This window comes from Triturus cristatus, chromosome 1_1 (assembly GCF_964204655.1).
Source record: "Triturus cristatus chromosome 1_1, aTriCri1.1, whole genome shotgun sequence".
NCBI lineage: Eukaryota > Metazoa > Chordata > Amphibia > Caudata > Salamandridae > Triturus > Triturus cristatus.
The window spans coordinates 1,092,924,946-1,092,941,916 of record NC_140579.1 but is presented as its reverse complement, the minus strand read 5'-3'; positions in this window follow the sequence as shown (position 1 = coordinate 1,092,941,916).

The window sequence follows — 16,971 nt, the reverse complement described above, 5'->3', positions numbered from 1 at the left end:
AAACACTAGTTAGCAGTACTACCCTATTGTGGAGTACACACCACCTGAATGGACACATCACAGCACGCATCCAGTCAAGTGGAACACAGACACACTCAGACAGCAACAGAGCTGGCACAACACATTCCAGGCTACCTCCATACATTCACATAACAACCCTGGAAACTCACATTCAGGTGAAGAAGTTGATGATGAGCTGTGAGCGGACGTCACCCTCATCCTCATCATCACTGGCATCTTGGCCCAGGTCGGGATCCTCCACAGGTGCTGGAGGTTGGTCATCGTCATCCTGGATGAGAGGCACCTCCTTCCGCACTGCCATGTTGTGTAGCATGCAGCAGACAAGGATTATTTTGCACACCTTTGCAGGCTCATATGGAAGGGCCCCTCCGGTCTTGTCTGGGCAGCGAAAGCGTTTTTTCAGGAGGCCGAATGTCCGCTCAATCACCCTCCTGCTCTGACCATGTGCCTCATTGTAGCGCAGCTCGGCTGCTGTCACAGGGTTCCTGAGGGGTGTTAGCAACCACGGCATGTTGGGGTATCCGGAGTCACCTACACACACAAAAATTAACAAGTAGCTGAGTTTTGTAGGAGTGCGGAATACAACATTGACAAACACACACAATGAGAAACAGTCAGTACACACCGACAATGCAGGTATGCTGAGCTGGCATCTGTGACATCAGCGTTTTAATGAGACTACTCCTCATAATGTAGGCATCGTGCGCAGAACCAGGAAACCATGCACACACATGTGTGATCGACATGTCAGCAAGACAGACCACCAGAGCATTGATCGAATGGTAGTGCTTCCTGTTACAGTATGCTTGCTCATGTGCCTGTGGTGGTATCAGGGCAACATGTGTCCCATCAATAGATCCAATGACGTTCAGCATCCTCCCCAGTGTATAAAAGGCATCCTTTATTTCAGGGAGTTCAGCTGGGCTCGGGAACTTGATATACAGGTCTAGGAAATGCAACATCCCCTCCAAGACATCGCGTAGCACCCGACTAAACATCGTTTGTGACATCCCACCAGCAGTAGCCACAGTGTACTGGAAGGTACCAGTAGCAAAGAAGTGCAGGGCTGCCATCACCTTCACCTCTGGGGTCAGTGCTGTAGGATATGTCCGGCCAGGTAGCAGATGTGGCGCCAACTGCTCCGCCAACTCCGCAATCAGTGGCCTGGTGAAGCGGTACCATCTGATGCAGTCGCGTTCCTGCATGGTTGCAAGGTCTGGGAACGGTCAATGGACAGCTGGTGCCCTGCAGTACAGAGATGCACAAAGGAAGATTGTCAGTTCATCCACCCATGTGGACATGACCACGATCAATATCACATGCTAGATCATGACATTACACAATGTACTGAGGTGTGTGCTGTTGGGCATGGACACATATGTCACCTACATGACCACCACCTCACATCTCAATTCCACATGTCCACATGAGTCCCATGTATTGCAATGGCCAATCATCTGGCTGTGTCACCCAACCTATGTGCTGCTGCAACGTTCCAAACACAGACCACAGTGACAAGTGAGGCCTCATGTCTCCCAGGCTTCACAGATCTTTGTCATGCAGAAACCCAGGGTCCCTGTTTTGCCACATCGACACAGCAATGGACATGGCGTATCACGTACACACCACAAGGTAAGCGTAAGTCCCACAGGTAGTGGCCACTGTTGTTCCTGCGGTCCCTACATAAACGTCTCTTAGACACACACCCCATCAAGGGTGATGCATATACCACATGGATGTGGAGACTGTCACCCATTGGGCACATTTCATCAGACACATCTGAGACACAACATGCACACAGACTGTGGGTGCACATCAGTATTGTGGCTACTGGTCTCACTGTGACGTACATGCCATCACCCCCAGGACTCAGGGTGTATGTGACATGTCCTAAACATATCCAACCTGACAATGTGTCCATAATTCATGCCCATTACTGTACAATTGCACATCACAGTGGTAATGTGCACAACACACAAAGGATTCTGCCCCCATGTACACATGCACAGCCTGGGAGTGGCTGCACAAAGTGCCAGCCAAAAAACCAGATGTGGCCCCTCACAAACACCCAGGGAAGGCAGCCTTACATGCCATGGGACACTGTGTGGCCAATGCTATAGTATGGTAGTGTGCACAGGTGTCCCTGGCCAGTAAATGTGTGTTGCATCCGTATAATAGGACGGTGATGGATTAAACCCAGATCAGTTGACTGGGGGTGAGTGCTTGCAATGTTCAACACTCCGTCCATCATTTCCTTTGGTTTTTGCATCCGTATAATAGTCACACCAATGATGTCCGACGCGGGTGAGAATGCGTACGCATTGCACGGGTCATGACCGAACCGTGCGTACGCTTTGTCATTGAAAGCAATGAGGTCCGACGCGGGTGACAATGCGTACGCATTGCACGGGTCATGACCGAGCCGTGCGTACGCTTTGTCATTGAATGCAATGAGGTCCGACGCGGGTGACAATGCGTATGCATTGCACGGGTCATGACCGAGCCGTGCGTACACTTTGTCATTGAATGCAATGAGGTCCGATGCAGGTGACAATGCGTACGCATTGCACTGGTCATGTCCGAGCCGTGCGTACACTTTGTCATTGAATTGTATGGAGATGGGTGCATGTGTATATTCAAAATGCGAGTCGTACAGTCAGTTGAACGAGCCGGGCGCACCCATTGGCTCCGGACTGTCATGGAGACGGATGCGGATTCAAAACTTGTACGAGTTGTGCACTGGAAATTCAGTTGGATGCCTACAACAATGATGCAATTTCAAGTGTTCCATGAAGTTGAAGATTTGAACGATGCGGAAGGCGTGTACGAGTCGTACATTTAAATGGATTGGCCAGATTCATAGAATGCAACCGTATTGGACCTATCACTTGGGACACATGGCACAGAGTCTGCCTCTGCAGCACAGATATAAGGCTGGCTGGCCCCCAGGGAGCTCACTTGCCTGCACTACATGCTACTAGACCACATCCCTGCTACCACTGCTGCTGTCTCTGCATCCTCTGGCTCCTGCTATGGCACATAATCTGGAGAGGGCCCCAGCCTTCACTGAGGAGGAGAACCAGGCCCTGCTGGACGGGCTCCTTCCACATTACAGCAAGCTCAATGGGAAACCAGGGGAGCAGGTGAGTATGCAGTCCACTGCCTTCCTAATTATGCATGTTGTCTGACTAGCAGTGTGTCCACCAGTGGCAAGCATTCTCACTGACTACTTTCATCCCCCAAAGAGTGTAGGTACATGTACTGAATAGGTTTCCTGCTGCTAAAGTGCATTAGTGCAAGCTTAAACTATCCAGGCATTGTTAACATGTCAGACATGCAGGTGATTTGTCCTTCCCCATGGTTGCACTACCTGTGTAATTCATTTCCCTTTGTGATGATGACATGTATATCCAAATGTGTGCTGCACAAATCTGGGGCATATGTGTTAATGTACTTTTCACTTTGTCATCCTCACAGGTTGATGCCCACCAGAAGCAAGAGATCTGGCTGACCATCGCCCGGGCTGTTCGTTCGGTGGGGGTCTACAAGCGACGGATCCGCAACTGCCAGAAGAGGTGGCAGGACCTTCGGGGCTGGACCCGGAGGATAGCTAGAGTCCAGCTGAAGCTGTCACCTCCACGCAGGAGGGGCGGACACTGGACCCTGACTCCCCACATGCCCCGGATCCTGGCAGTGGTCTTCCCAGACCTGGATAGACAGCTGAAGGCCAGACAGCAGCAGGAAGGGGGTAAGTCCATGCCTGATCTGTGTACTATGTCTGCCATGCTAATAGCAGTCTTTTGGCCTGGTCACACTTTCAAATTACGTAGGTCTTGTAGTCCAATACTCATGTCCCTCAATTGTGTGATACACCCTCCTCATCTGTTCCACAGGTGTGGCCCCTACAGTCTGTTATTTGTGTCTCTTGGGCACTGTGTCCCTGGAGTCAGCTATGCTTCAGCTACCGGTCAGCATCTGTTCCCGTGACTCTGTTGTGTGTTTCATGGGTGGGTCGATTGTTTACAGAATGCCTGAGATCTGACATGTGATATGTGTGCGCCCTTGAGATGTGTTCCTAGTGCTGGTCTGACTCGCAACATGTGGCTGGGGTATTCCAAACAAACCCATGCAGCAGGGGACTCCAATTTTTGGGCTTCAGGAGCATGTATATCGAGTGTGTCACACTTGCTTAGCCACCTGACTACTGTCCAGGGCCAAACACTGTTTCACGTAGACCTTGCCAGTCATGCCTCCTCAAGGGCATTTCGAAACACTCTGTAATCCCACTCCTGTGTATGAAATTGCAGGTTGTGCTTAGTGACATGTGCCCTCTGTGTCATTAGGGTGTGGCTTGTTGTTACGTACAACTGGGGTGCCCATGATTCAGAGGGTCAGCATGACATCTGTGAGAGACAAGACCTGTGTGACATATAGGTGTGTGATCATCTGACAGGGCACAATGGTGTACGCAACTGTGTCCTTCAGGCAGCCTGGTTACAGGCATGGCAGACTGTGATGTGTTAATGTACAGGGATTTGTGTTTGCAGAGACTCAGATGTCTGATTTGCATGATATGGGGTCTTCTGGCTCCTGGACATGTTGTTTGCATGGGATGGGCAAGTGCGCCGGTCATCTGCAGAGTTAGCTTTACCCCTGAGCTAGGATTGTGAGTCAGTGCATATTGTTGTTGTCTGGATGCCCTGCCCTTGTGACAGGAGACAGTGTTGACTGACTTTCAGGGCATCCCAGTGCCATGGCATTTAACTTGCAATGGGTGATCCTGCATTGTGTTCAAGTGTGCACCATGAACACCATTGTGGCATTGCCCATCAGAACATGAGAACATCATAGTGTGTGTTGCTGGCATGCATCACAAGCATGTGAAATGAGTCTCTGCCCATCCTTTCATCCAGACACCTGTACTGATTCAGTAGCAAGAGATGTGCTGTGTGTATAGTGACATACTCCTACATGTTCACTTGCATGTACAACTAATGTCTGGGTGGTGCATGTCGGCACATTGGGGTGTTAGCATCCAACATGGAACAGATATATGTGTGAAAGTCAAGGAGGGATATGTGTGCCATGGTTGATGTTGAGAATGACAATTGTCTTATCCTAAACAGTGTTGGCACTTTGAGCTGTGTTCAGCTGTTGATGCCAGGGCTTGCCCTGTGATGTGATGTACTCACTATGGTGTGTGCAGTCGGTGCAGGTGACTGATGTTGTTCTCTTACTTCCTATTCCTATCCAGATACATCCACGGCCACAGGAGGGGACAGCTCCACGGACCAGGAGGAGCCACAGAGCCTTACAGGGACAGAAGGAGAGGAGTCGGGTGGACCCAGTGGCACAGATGGCGAGTGGAGCCACACAGAGGAGTCGTCAGCACCATCCCCCCAGCTGAGGGCCACAGCAGCTCTGAGGATGACTCCCTTGTGGAGGCGGGTGTCAGCAGCCACCAAACCCCAGCTAGTGAGGCTGTCTCCGCCACCACCACCACCACCACCCTCCCATCGGCTCCCATCCCAAAGGTCCCTGTGGGCTCCCGTGTTCGTGAGCATGTCTCCTACATGCCCGGCACCGCACCCCCTGCCCCTGTGTCCCCTGCTGCCCTGAGTGAGGAGTCTGTGGACTTACTTCGACAGATCCATGTAGGGCAGGCGTCAATGCTGAAGGTCCTCCATGCACACACAGGTCTGTTGACACAACTGGTGTCATTCATGAAGGGCATTTCCTCGGGCATGTCTGCCATACAGAGGACCAATCAGTCCGTGGCCTCCTCCCTGACGGCAGCAGTGTCCCTCCTCCAACAGTCCCGTACCCCTCCTACCCCTGCACCACCCACGATTCCTAGCAGCCTACCTGTCCCAAGCACACAAAGACCCAAACCAAGGTCTAGACGTGCACACAAGCAAGTGCAGGGGACTGAAGACACACTCACAGGGGCTGGTTTGCAGACACACACACAGTCATCCACAACCACTCCGCAGTCCTCCGAGACCTCTCCCTCCCAGCCCACTTCCCTTGCATCACCTGCAACCCCATCTCCCCAGAAGCTTCCTCTGTGACCTTGGCCTCTTCCCCACCGACCCAGCAGATCCTGATTACAAGGGGAAGAGGAAGTCCCCACACACAGAGGGGAGTGCCCCTCACACCCAGACACCCTTCCCCAGGCGCAGTCAGACAGAGACCCCCACCCGCAAGTCCCCCTGGCGCAAGACGAGCAAGACCCCCCCACCACCACGCAGCTCCAAGGCAAAGTCTCTGTCTTCCATCTCCCAGGCCACCACTCCAGAGGTTCCCCCGCCACTCCCTGCCCCGGGTTACCCCACCCACAGAGACACCATCCCCAAAATGCTAAGGCCCTCCCCCCCTGGCACTTGTTTCTCCACACCTGGTCAGATGGTTAGTGCCCCTGATGTGGGGACCGTGTTCCCTCCCCGCCGACCTCACCTGCCCCCCATTCCGCTCCCATGGATGTAGGCACTGCATTGGAGTCCACGACCACCTCGTCTGACTTGGGCACTGCAGTGGTGACCCAATCCACTCCATCTGACCTGCCCATTGGAGTTGTGCCGGCACCCACCCCATCTGACTTTTGCCCCACAGTTGTGACAGCACCCACCACTTCAGTCAGCTCCACTGCAGTTGCAAGTGTCTCGCCTGCATCCACCACCCCTTCATTGCCTCCTTCTGCTGCACCCTGATCCTCTCCCTGCGGTGCCTGCCTGCCCCCATGTATGCCCCTCCGAGGGGATGACCCCGGTCCTTAGCAGTGCAGGCAAGCAAGGTGTGAAAGTTGTCACTGTACTTCACTCCTTGGCATTTGGACATGGACTGGCCATTGGCCTTTTGTTTGAACAGACGTTTAACTTTTAATATGCTGAATAAAGCTTTTTTCTTTATCCCTGTGAACTTGATTTAGCTGTACATTATGTTGATGATGTTTAACATGCACTTGCACCTGTGATGCTTGGTTTCCAATGTTGAATACTGATGTGTTGCTGTGAGGTACTCCCTGTGGTCCATGATATATGTATCCTATTCTGGTGGGTATCCATGTCATCCTTTGCAGCTATCTGGGTGTGTCAAGATATACTATTTGTGGACATCTCTGTGAACATTTCATTTGCATGGTCACATCTCTGGCTTGCACCCCTGCACATATGATGTGCTTCCCATTGTCCAATTTGTCACTTCAACAGACTTTGTGCTCCTCAACACTGGACCTACAGGTGTGAGCATCATTGGTATGGGAGCAACTGGGTCCTCTGTGCAACTTGCTAGACATATGTTTTGGGTATGTGCAGATGACTTAGGGGAGACTCCCGTACCCAGGCTGTTGTGACCAGAGCCTTCATTGTGTGGTAACTGAAGGCTGACTGACCAAGTTTTCTGCAGACATGAGTGAGACGTGCGGGGAATATGTTTGGCACAGCTGGGCTTCCACAGGAGTTGGGTCCCCTCAAGTAAGTGTGTTGTCCAGTGACATGACCTGGGCCCATGGTGTGTGTTGTATGAGCATGTGTGTATGTCCACATCGCTGTTCATACACAGACAGTGTTCCCTTGATATGTTCCTGTTGTTGATGCTTGCTGAGTGGTACTGGGTTCATCCCACTACTTTTCCAATGTGCTACCAGATGTGTGGGTGCATGACACACTACTGTTAATTTGTGTATCATCATTGGGATTTGTCAGTTCTGAGTGGTGATGATGTTGTCAGACACAGATGGGACACAGTCAGGGTTCCCCAAGGCACCTGTTTATTTGCTAAATCATGCAGTTGTCCCTAGGTGGTACCTTTCAGTGATTGAGACATTTGTATGTGTGTGTGACTGCTCCCACTTGTCAGGTTCATGGCTGCAATGCTGTCAGGTGTCAGCATGTGTGCCTTGTGGTTCTCCTTGGCTTCTGCATTGTCCTGGGACTGTGGCAGGGATTCTGAAGTTTAAGTGAGCTTTGAGGTCATGGCCATGTACCGCATACTGTGCAGTATGTCTGTCAGTCCCCAGGGTTGTAAACGGTCCTTGTGTGATGTGTCTGTGCACCTTAGTTCCTCCCAACATTCCTGTGTTTGTCATGGGTGCATGTGCAATGTCACCTGTCCATGTGGGCTTCACAGATACACATTGTTGCAGTTCAGGGTGTGTGGTGTTGAGGGTGGACTAATGTAAATGTTTGCATGGATGGTCCTCTAGCTCCCCTTTGTCCATGGATGAGGGGCCATGCTGAGCGATTTGTGTTTGTATATGTGTGATGTACGTTTGTGGCACAGGACACATGTCTGGGTTTCCCAGTTTGTACGACATCTGCCTTTGTCATCACAGTGGAGGTGTCATGCATGCTTGTGTCACCCCAATGTCTGGTCCCTGGGGGTAGTGGTGTTGTGTGTCAGTCTCTTGCTGTGTAAGTTTGTGTTAATTCCAGCTTGTGTCACATGTGTCTGTTGTGCTCCCTCTCATCTCCCAATGCCTGATTGTCCACTGAGGGTGTCCCAATGATGGTTTACTTTTTTGTGGCACTGTGTCCACATCTGTGTCACTGTGGTTCAGCCCCCCTCATGTGTTGTGTAGTTGCCTGGGGATACTGTGACACGCACACACATGCTGTGTCAGATGTGCAGTGTGAGGTTGCCTGTTTGTGTTTGTGCATCTGCACCAGTGCATCGGCATTGCTGTTGTGGGCCTTTGTCTGGAAGCTGTTCCTGTGATTTTGCCTGCTGTCCCTCTAAGTCATATCACATCATTGTGCACATTCATCTGGGTTGTTAGGTGCCGTTGCTGGCATGGAATCAATGCTTAATTTGTGCCGGTGCTTCCCGGTGCTTAGCACCGGTACTTATATCTCAGGGCCGGGTCTACACTCTAGACAAGCCCACATGCAAATGAGCAATAATTGCGCATTCTCGGAGTAGGTGCAGTCTCTCCCCATCCCTTTGAAGAGCTGATATCAAACATCAATGCATGCGCGCGTAATGTATTTCAAATCTGCCGCCCGGCTAAATGTGAGCCACACACCTCACATTACCGCCAGAAACTGAAACTGCAACTGCCTGGGGTCTGGGCTGAGTCTCGACGTAGGTCACGTCACACCCCATTTCCATTTTGCATTCATTCATTGGTAGGGCGTAAGCGTAATGCACTACCAATAACGATTGAAAAATATAATATTAGCCAGGCCCCACATCCCTCTTTGATGAATCATGAAGTTTGTTCCCCAAATCAGACCAATCAGTAGTTGTTTTTACCCGCGGCCCGCCCAGCACACTGCGCAACTACATTCATCATTATCACGGGACAGAAGCAATCCGCGGGTCGTGAAGCAAGCCTCCTCCGCCGCTGATTAATTTAAACTAAGAAGGCTCTCCCGAAGTCCAGGTAAGAAATTAATGCCTTTGACCAGCGTTATATTTGTCTACAACCCAAGCGTTGAAATGTACGATCATGCTAAATAACGTTTAATAGTGTGAGGCCCATGGCTGCAGATCTTCCTGTACTGCTGCTGGCTTTTAACTTTTGCAGCAAAATCTTTCTTTTAAGTTAAAAGCCAGCAGCAGTGGCGGTAGAACTACAGCCGTGGGCCCCACACGATAAAACGTGATTTTGTATAATGAGAAATTTTAATGCTTTGTAGACAAATATAACACTGAACCCTAGTACACAGCTGATGGCAGAAAAGCAAGACTATCTGAACGTGCAACTAGATGAAAAATTGCCTCAAATTGCAGGTTTAGGTAATCTTGTTTTTCTGTAATCAGTTGTGTGCCATTGTTCAGTGTTATGATATACAAAGCATTCAAATGAGTGGAGTGGAGAAGTTAGCTCAGTTGATTAATGCAACCCTTGATGCTGGCAAAGTGCAGCCGGAAGATCACAGGGTTGGATTCCAACAGATGCACTCAGCCTTTCATCCTTACTTTTTGTTATTTAAGCCTTGAGACTGGACTACTAATGTTCGCCATATAAATATATAATTTATTGTTGCTGCTGTAATTTTGAAGTGAGCTTCTCAAGGTGAAAGTTCTCCTGGCTAAGATAAAACATTGACTTATTATGGCTGCACAGGAAGAAGAAATAGTGCTGTTTGTGATACAGCTCAGCATTTTGTATTGGAGGAGTGCGCTGCAAACCAGGCTCTTTATGAGTGAAGTGGGGGTGAGGGGTGATTCCTCTCAGCCTCCCCTGTGAGTACAGGCCTTAAAGGCACAGTTGTTACATCGAGCTGCCAGGTCAGCCTTCAGTGGTCGCTTCCATTCCATGTCACGGCAAAGATGCGCCTGGTCACTGCCAGAAGACACTTTGAAATGACTGTGACTAATTTCTGCCTCCCAAGCCATTCTTATAACTTTGGGGGCCTGTAATACTATGAATTGTCACACTTGTAAGAGTGTGATGGTTAGTAGATGTGTTTCTACTGCCATTGGCAGGTGGGAGGGGTAATGTGTGGGGCAAGATGCAGTGGTATCCCAGCGGGAGCCCTGGCACTTATTTTGTGTTACAAATTAAGCACTGCATGGAATGTGTGTTTGTGAGCTGACACCTACGGTCTACAAATGTTGTTTTGATTAGTGTGTCTATTTTCGAGATGTGTGCATGCTTGGTGATGGTCACTTCTGCTCTTGTGTCATTGTACAATGTATGCATTGTCAGCCCCCATGTGTGGTGCTTGTCTGCACATGGCCGAGAGTGTGTTATGTTTTCACAGCACCGTTAGCCTCTGTGGGAATGGGATACAACCACTAGTTTGCCCCAGAAGTGTTTAATGTGTAAGGAACAGGGATCATACATGCTGCTTGTTATTTGCAGCTTTGACCATGATGACACTTACCTTTTGGTCACTGTGATGAGGGGGGGTTTAGTCCCCATCACCACAATGCTCAACATCTGCTGCATTTTGGAAGCCCACACCTAACTTCTGTTCTACACAGTGAGGGGTGTTCTTTTTACATTGCCCCAGTGCTATAGTGATGCTTGCCTTGTGTATGTCACACTCATGTGTTGGTCACACATGTGCTGTTAGTTACATTGTATGTTCGAAGTCATAATCACTGTTGTGGGCTTTTGTCACAGACTACACACTGTTGTCATGATGTTAGGGGGAATGTATTATGCTGACATACCTGATGTTGGAGTATGCTGGATGTGTTGCACATCACCCATCCTATGGCTGGGGGTGGCAGTAGTGATGGGCAACATAAGCCCTATGGCTGGGGGTGGCAGGGGTGATGGGCAACATAGTCCCTATGGGTGTGGGTGGCAGTAGTGATGGGCAACAGGTCCCCTATGGGTGTGGGTGGCAGTAGTGATGGGCAACAGGTCCCCTATGGGTGGGGCTGGCACAGGTGGGCAACATAGTCCCTATGGCTGGGGGTGGCAGTAGTGATGGGCAACATAAGCCCTATGGCTGGGGGTGGCAGGGGTGATGGACAACATAGTCCCTATGGGTGGGGGTGGCAGTAGTGATGGGCAACATAGTCCCTATGGGTGGGGGTGGTAGTAGTGATGGGCAACATACGCCCTATGGCTGGGGGTGGCAGGGGTGATGGCAACATAGTCCCTATGGGTGGGGGTGGCAGTAGTGATGGGCAACATAGTCCCTATGGGTGGGTTTGGCAGTAGTGATGGGCAACAGGTCCCCTATGGGTGGAGGTGGCAGTAGTGATGGGCAACAGGTCCCCTATGGGTGGGGGTGGCAGAGGTGATGGGCAACATAAGCCCTATGGCTGGGGGTGGCAGTAGTGATGGGCAACACATGCCCTATGGCTGGGGGTGGCAGTAGTGATGGGCAACATAAGCCCTATGGGTGGGGGTGGCAGTAGTGATGGGCAACATAAGCCCTATGGCTGGGGGTGGCAGGGGTGATGGGCAACATAGTCCCTATGGGTGGGGTAGCAGTAGTGATGGGCAACATAGTCCCTATGGGTGGGGGTGGTAGTAGTGATAGGCAACAGGTCCCCTATGGGTGTGGGTGGCAGTAGTGATGGGAAACAGGTCCCCTATGAGTGGGGGTGGCAGTAGTGATGGGCAACATAGTCCCTATGGGTGGGGGTGGCAGTAGTGATGGGCAACATACGCCCTATGGCTGAGAGTGTTAGTGGTGCTGGCCATGCAACCCCTATGGTGGGCTGTTGTTAGTGGCCAGGATGTGGATCCCCTGTGTGTGTGTGCCATTTTGCGGGTACGTGTCGTTTGTTTATGTGGTAGGTGTCTGACTTACCGCCTGCGTCGTCGGCGTCGGTTCCTGAGCCGGTCATAGATGTAGAGTACTGGTATGACCTGCGCGATGGGATTCATCAGGTGTTCGTGTCGTACATGCTGCTTGTTGCTCCGTCTCGTACCCGCTGCAAGCTGGTCCGTCTCGTAGCCGTGTATTGAGTTGTGGCGCGAATCGTAGCTGATATGCTTGTTTTCCGGATGCTGTGACGTCCCGTACGTGACGACCCGTCCGGCGCGTAGGAAGTACGCATCGTACTTGTCATGCCGGAAACTGCTATGGATACTGCTTCTGGGTGACTCGGTTCAGCGTTAGGAGTTACGGCTCGGACGGAGAATGGAGCTTCAATCACAGCCTACGTGTCGGTCGTGTTTTTGGCAGCTATGCGCATCGTACTTACTCTACAGGACGGACCGGCTCCGGGGACGTGTCGGTCGCACGGTAAGGCTACGGACAGCTGTCCGAACGGGTATCGGAATCGGCCCCTTATTATTTATACTATTTTTACATTATTAATATGACATTCATAACATTTTGATATTTAATTTTTTTAATATTATTAACATTCTATATTATCCTTTTCGATATTACTTACCTTAACAAAATTACTATATTTTGTCATGTCGATATTTTGTACTCGATATTTTAACATTTGATATTTTTAAAAAACCAAAAAAAATTGGCATTAGATATACTGACAATCGACATTTTGGTACATTAAATATTAAAATTTTTATATAATGTCATATCGATATTTTACCTTATATTATGTCCATTCACCCACGTGGGATGGATGCAGCATCAGGGAGCTGCAGCTGGCAATGGGGATGGATTTGGAAGCAGACAAGAGGAACAATGGAAAGACACGCAGGCCTATGTGGCAAAAACAGCACACTACTAACTACCACCACAAAATGGCCCCGGCCAAATGGTCAGGCCAGCCACAATAACAAGAAAGTGAAGACAAAGGACAGGACCAGGAAGTTGGAGACGCTGGGGAAATTCCTTCCTCTTTAAAAAAAATTGTTAAAAAAAAACAAATGACTCCTTGCACCAAAAACTACAGCCAAATGACAACCTGAGGAGTTTTTTGTAGCAAAATGAACAAAATCATCGTTTTCGAGAAGGTTTTATGCTGCTCGTGAGATATTCTTTCCCAGATTGCAAATTCTGCGTGTTCAGCATCGCGATCTTTACAAAAAGTCGTTATCGCGTTCGCGAACACGCATATTGAGGGTGCGAAGAAGACAAAAAGTGTAAGTCCGCGTTGTCACGCAGTGCGGAGTTGCCAAAACAGCGCGAGCTGAACACCTAAGGTTACCTACTGGCTGAAAAGGCCTATTTATTTAACACACACCAAAAAACTGAAATTACACCCCGAAAAACACATTTTGCAATTCAATCCAATGCCATAAATGGTGTTAAAATTCAACTGACAACACAGAGACAGTTTTTAGGCACCCATGAAGAGATGACTACCTCTGGGCCTACTGGCAGACTAGGCCACAAGCTTGGGACTGAAGCCTATGGCAAAAGCAAGCACACTGCCTAACTCCACTAAATGGCCACCACCCACATGGCCAGGCCACCCACAGAAAGTGAAGACACTAGACAATGAATGCAGGCCTATGGCAGAAGCAGTGCACACAGCCTGGATGGCTCCACAAAATGGCTGCTAGCCACCCACAACAAAAAGAAATGGAAGACAGACAATGCAATCCTATGGCAAAAGCACACTGCCTGCCTTCACAAAATGGCCGCCACCCACATGGTCAGGCCACCCACAATAACAATAAAATGAAGACAAAGGACAGGACCAGGAAGTTACAGACTCTGGGGAACTTCCTTCCTCTTTTAAAAATTGTAAAAAAAAAAAATGACTCCTTGCTTCAAAAACTACAGCCAAATGACAACCTGAGGAGTTTTTTTTAGCAAAATGAACAAAATCATCGTTTTCGAGAAGGTTTTATGCTGCTCGCGAGATATTCTTTGCCAGATTGCAAATTCTTCGTGTTCGGCATCGCGATCTTTACAAAAAGTCGTTATCGCATTCGCGAACACGCATATTGAACGCGCGAAGAAGACAAAAAGTATAAGTCCGCGTTGTCACGCAGTGTGGAGTTGCCAAAACTGCGCAAGCTGAACACCTAGGGTTGCCTACTGGCTGAAAAGGCCTATTTATTTAACACACACCAAAAAACTGACATTTCACCCTGTTGGACTTGGCCCTTCTGGCAGGTTCACCCCTAAACTTTTTGCAATTATCCTAGATTTTTCCCTATGGTGTGTTAGTGGTTTTAGACCCCTAGGCACTTTAGCATGGTGTCCCCGTGTAAAGTGTGTGTGCTCTGTGTTACATTGAGTGAGACTGACCTGCCCCCCCCATAGGAATGCATGGGGAATGTGTGTGTCCATGGTAGTTCCTGATGCGTGGGGAGTGCAGGGTCGAGTTTGGTATGTGCGAACTCGTGAGATTGAATGCTGCGCGATGATGCGTGCGGCGTTACTGTGTCTAGCGTAGAAGGGCCACTTCTAGAAGCTGGCATGTCTGTGTAATAAATGTGAAGTGACTGTCTGGCTTGTGATTGGCTGGTGTGCCTGGCTCCAGGAGTCAGGATGGGTCTGCCTCAGTGGTGAATTGAGAGATTTACCTCCAGATGGGTGAGAGGGGCTGAGCACAACAGAGTGCTCCAAAACCAGTTGCATCTGCTTTTCCCTTAACCCTGCAGCCTGGGACAAAGGAAATGTGTGTATAAAAAGGGGCTATGACCCCATGAAAAAGGTTCTGTTCTTCTGATCCTAACTGGACGGGGGCCTGCTGCTGCTGCTGGGTGCCAGGAGGACCGCCACTGGGGACTGCCTCCCTGCCTGGAGGACCCTGTGAGCTGGCCCCTGGGCCCAGCCCTTACCCCCCTGCCTCCTGAAAGACTTTCCCTGGACCTTGCCTTGTATTTGGAGAAGCTCTCCCTGTTCGCCCTCTGGACTTTGTGTTTAGCGCCTGGGGAGCGACCTATTTTTATGGCCTGGTGAGCGCTTTATTTGGTGGCCCAAGAGGAGAAGCGCTCCTGATTTTCCCCGGCAGCACGAAGCTGCGATCCTTTCCGAGGGAATCCCGACGTAGGGATTCCCCCGCTTTTGCTGCCTCAATAGGGTGTCCACCCCGCATTGCCGCCTTGGGGATTTATTTCCAAAAGCGGGAGCCCACCCCGCGTTATTGCCACCTACGGTACCTGCTAGCAGGAGCCCACCCCGCTTTATGCTAATTGCCACGGGTGCCCACCCCGCGGTATTGCCACCTACGGTATCTGCTAGCGGGAGCCCACCCCGCCTCCTGCCGCTTTGTCGTAGTTTCAGCGGATGCCCACCCCGCCTCTGTGCCTTTTGTCCTTGTTTTTTTAATATACCCCAGCGGGTGCCCACCCCGCATTGGGGATCTATTTGCAACGGGAGCCTACCGCGTATTGCCTCCGCATTAGAAGAAATCACCGCCGACTGGCCCGGGTGCCGCGGAAGCACTGCGAGGACTCCACAGCAGCGTAAGGGAAACGCCGCGCTGGGATTGGTGCCCGCGGGAGGTGTCCCCTAGTGACCGAGACTCGGCCGACCCGCGTCATCCCAGACGCAAGGAGAAGGCGACCCGGAAGTGGTGAAGGCCTGAGCAGGGCTCTCGTGAGTCCAGAGAGAGCCCCGCAGCCACAGAGAAGTCGGAGCGTGTATGCTCTTCTTCTAGGGTTCCGTCCTCTCTTCCTCTGAGAGGTGACCTCGTAACACAATTCACCCACCAGCCTACCCCGCCGTGAGGAGCCTGCAGCCCGGAGAAGGAGGCGCCTAACAGAAGACTGGGGCCTCGCGGGTCCCAGGGACTGCCATCCGCAGAGTTGCCTCCGGTGAGTGGGGGCTGAGGTGGGAGCAGATGTCTTAGGCTCCCAAGGCACGGGTGGGGCCTGTGCGAGTCTTCTTCCTCTGCTGCACCACAGATTGCGGGCAACTGGGAGTGTCACTGGGTTAAGAAGTCCCGGAGTGGGACTTAAAGAGGCACAGTGATGACCAGGCTCACCTTGGCATCAGCTGCACCACGTAAACGCGGGCAGCTACACTGTGGGGCGAATTAGAGTTCAGAGTCCCAGTGGGGAGCTCACAGGGCACAGTGAGTGCCAGGACTGCGTGTGCATTCCCACAGCTGCCCTGCGTGGCGCAGGCAGCTGCAACGATTGGGCTACATTCCTTGGGAGAGGCCCAGAGCAGGGCCCCCGAGCCCAGCGCCCTTCTTTCAGTGAGTGCCCACCTTCCTGCCTACACAGCTGCCCAGCAAGTAGTGGGCAGCTGCCACGTTTAGGCCTAAACTCTGGCGCACTCTTCTTTTGCTGCATGCACAACGCCCTGACTGTGGGACATAGGGCATTTGGGCCCCATGGAAGGCCAGTTGGCCTGAGGCTAGTACCGAAGGTGATTCCTGCGCAAAGGGATTGCATCCTGTGTTTTAGGTATAATATGTTTTATGCCTAATGTGATTGTGATCGCATAGTGTGCTCCTAACTTTTACCAGTAGTTACTGTTTGTGCGCTACATTTCTGATTTGTTCTACATTTAATGTGCATTGCCGTTATGCTTATTTTTATTTCTGACTGGGTCTATGCGTAGGAGAGGGTTTTTCCTAGTATAGGTTGTGCTAGTGAGTTCATGGTTCCCTGCGTGATATATGCCTAAGGTGTTTAGGATTGCGTAGGGTGTA